We start from the raw sequence: 2,643 nt of genomic DNA, 5'->3' as shown, positions 1-2,643 counted from the left end.
TCTTCACATGCGACGCCTCATCCAACTTCCGCTTATTTCCTAAAAGCTCCTTTAAAAATTTAACTGCATTTGGCATCTACGAAAGAGCTTCAATAAATGGTAAGTTAATATGTAATTTCTTTAATAATTTAAGGAATTTACCAAATTGTTCATTCGTGTGGTCTTTCCTTATCGCATTGGGGTATGAGACACGAGGTTTGTACTCTCTACTTACCAGTTTTTGCTCATTGTGTCCACCTCACCTTTACCTTTACTTACCACAATTCCTTGTCTCGGTTCTGGTTCAGGTTCAACTAACCCTTCCTTATCTTAAATGGTAATCGCGTTGAGTTGTTCCCTTGGGTTAGATTCAGTATTACTTGGTAAGCTACCTTGTGGTCGTTCAAAAATTAGTTTGGCGAGCTGTCCTATCTGAGTTTCGAGCTATTATATCGATGCTTATTGATTCTTAAGTGCTATTTTGGTATTCTGAAAGCGAGTTTCTCACACTGAGATAAACTTTGTTAGCATCTCCTTAAGGTTTGACTTCTTCTCCTGTTGGTAAGGTGGTTGTTGAAAACCCAGAGGATGTTGTGGCCTTTGATTCCCTTGACCACCCCACGAGAAATTGGGATGGTTCCTCCAACCTGCATTATATGTATTACTGTATGGGTTATTTTGAGATCTAGAATTATTGTTACCCATGTATTGAACTTGTTCCTCCTCGGTGTTGGGGTTGAAGGATTGATATTCTATGTGTACTCCTCCTCAATTTGAATCACACCTCATCACTGGATGTACCTGAGTAGAATCATATAAACCATCAATCTTTTTATTTAAAAGTTCTACTTGGTTAGATAGCATAGTAACCGCGTTGAGGTTGAAAACACCGGCTGCTTTGATCGGCTTTGTTCTCATAAATTTCCACTAATAGTTATTCAGTGACATCTCTTCAATAAATTCGTAAGCCACTTTAGGTGTTTTGTTATTGATAGTCCCACCAGCAGCTGCATCGATAAGTTGCCTTGTTGAGGGGTTCACACCGTTGTAAAACGTTTGAACCTGCAACCATAAAGGTAACCCATGGTGAGGGCACCTTCTCAATAGATCCTTATATCTCTCCCATGCATCATAGATGTTTCTAGATCCATCTGCACAAAAGAAGAGATATCATTCCTCAACTTAGCCATTTTAGTCGGCGGAAAATATTTAAGTAAGAATTTTTCGATCATTTGTTCCCAAGTAGTGATTGACCCTCGTGGTAACGAGTTCAACCACTGTTTAGCTTTGTTCCTCAACGAGAAGGGGAACAACCGAAGGCGAATGGCATCATCAGAAATGCCATTGATCTTAAATATGTTGCAAAACTCCAGAAAATTTGCCAAAACAGTATTTGGATCCTCATCCTGCAAACCATTAAACTGAACAAATTGTTGTATCATTTGAATTGTGTTAGGTTTCAATTCAAAATTATTTGCAGCAATAGTAGGTCTAACTATACTCAATTCAGTTCCTGTTAAAGTAGGTTTAGCATAATCATACATAGTGTGCCCAGCAGGATTCTGATTTACTGGATCAGCAGCAATCGCAGTAGGTAGTAGATTTTCCTAATTTTCAGCCATCTCCTTGGTTGTGGTGGAAAGACCGTCCTCTTGCTCTTCCTCTGTGTATCTTGGGCTTTACCTTCTTTCTCTTTGATTTCTGTTAGCTGTGCGATCGATCTCACTATCAAAAAGTAATGGTCCCGACGGGTTTCTTCTAGTCATAAACTATAAAACCTGCCAGAAGGAAAAAGAAAATTTAGGAACAAAAATCAAAATAAAATTTAAATTGTAGTAAAATAAATGGCTAAAGTAATAAAAATTAAGTGTTCCTAATATCTTAGTTCCCCGACAACGGCGTCAAAAATTTGATGTGATCAAATCATGATAAGTTTTATAATTTATGAATGTCCGTTCTTGAAAACTAACTATTATCATGAAAAAGGCAAGCACACCTTATCGAACAGTAGTATAGCTTATGGCAAGACCAGGATGTCGAACCCAAAGGAACTAAAAGTACTAGTATTAACTCTCTTTCTTTTATCTAGCCTAAAAATAAAGGGGTTTGTTTTATCTAAACTAATTACTAAACTAAGAATGCACAGAAAGTAAATTAGGGAAAAAACTTTTGGGAAAACTGAATGATTTGGACAATATCCAAGGAAAAAATCCACCTAGACTTCACTTGTTATTGACTATGAATTAGACGATTTATTCATTTGACTTGATCCGTAGAAATCCCTAATTTATATTATTATCTCTCTCGAGACTAACAATGTCTAACCCTAGGTTGATTATTTGAAATCTCTTTCTAATTAAAACCCCTAGTGTTGCATTAACTCTATCTATGGATTCTTTTATTAGGTTTCACCCTAATTCGGCAAAATATGTCACCCTATGTCTAGGCGTGCAATCAACTCCGCTCAATTATGCTTGATCTACTCTTAGGCAAGGACTTTTGCTCCTCTGAATAAGCACATCAATACTTGAATCAATATCCTGGAATATTAAAACAAGAATTAAGAACACATAATTAAGAACAAATCAAATAATTATCATATAATTCAGAAAATAATAACAAAATCCGTCTTATGTTTCATTCCCCTTAGGTATTTGGGGGGTT

General features: G+C 36.4%; 1 non-coding gene across 1 annotated transcript; it reads left to right on the top strand.

Moving 5' to 3' along the window:
* The first annotated feature begins 1,057 nt into the window (after positions 1-1,057).
* On the top strand, positions 1,058-1,163 carry LOC128285884 (small nucleolar RNA R71). Its single transcript, XR_008276431.1, has one exon. It is a non-coding gene; the product is annotated as a small nucleolar RNA R71 (small nucleolar RNA).
* The last annotated feature ends 1,480 nt before the right edge of the window (positions 1,164-2,643 follow it).

This window comes from Gossypium arboreum, chromosome 12 (assembly GCF_025698485.1).
Source record: "Gossypium arboreum isolate Shixiya-1 chromosome 12, ASM2569848v2, whole genome shotgun sequence".
Taxonomy (NCBI): domain Eukaryota; kingdom Viridiplantae; phylum Streptophyta; class Magnoliopsida; order Malvales; family Malvaceae; genus Gossypium; species Gossypium arboreum.
The sequence above is the reverse complement of the archived record's forward strand: the minus strand, read 5'-3'. Positions and strand labels throughout refer to the sequence as shown.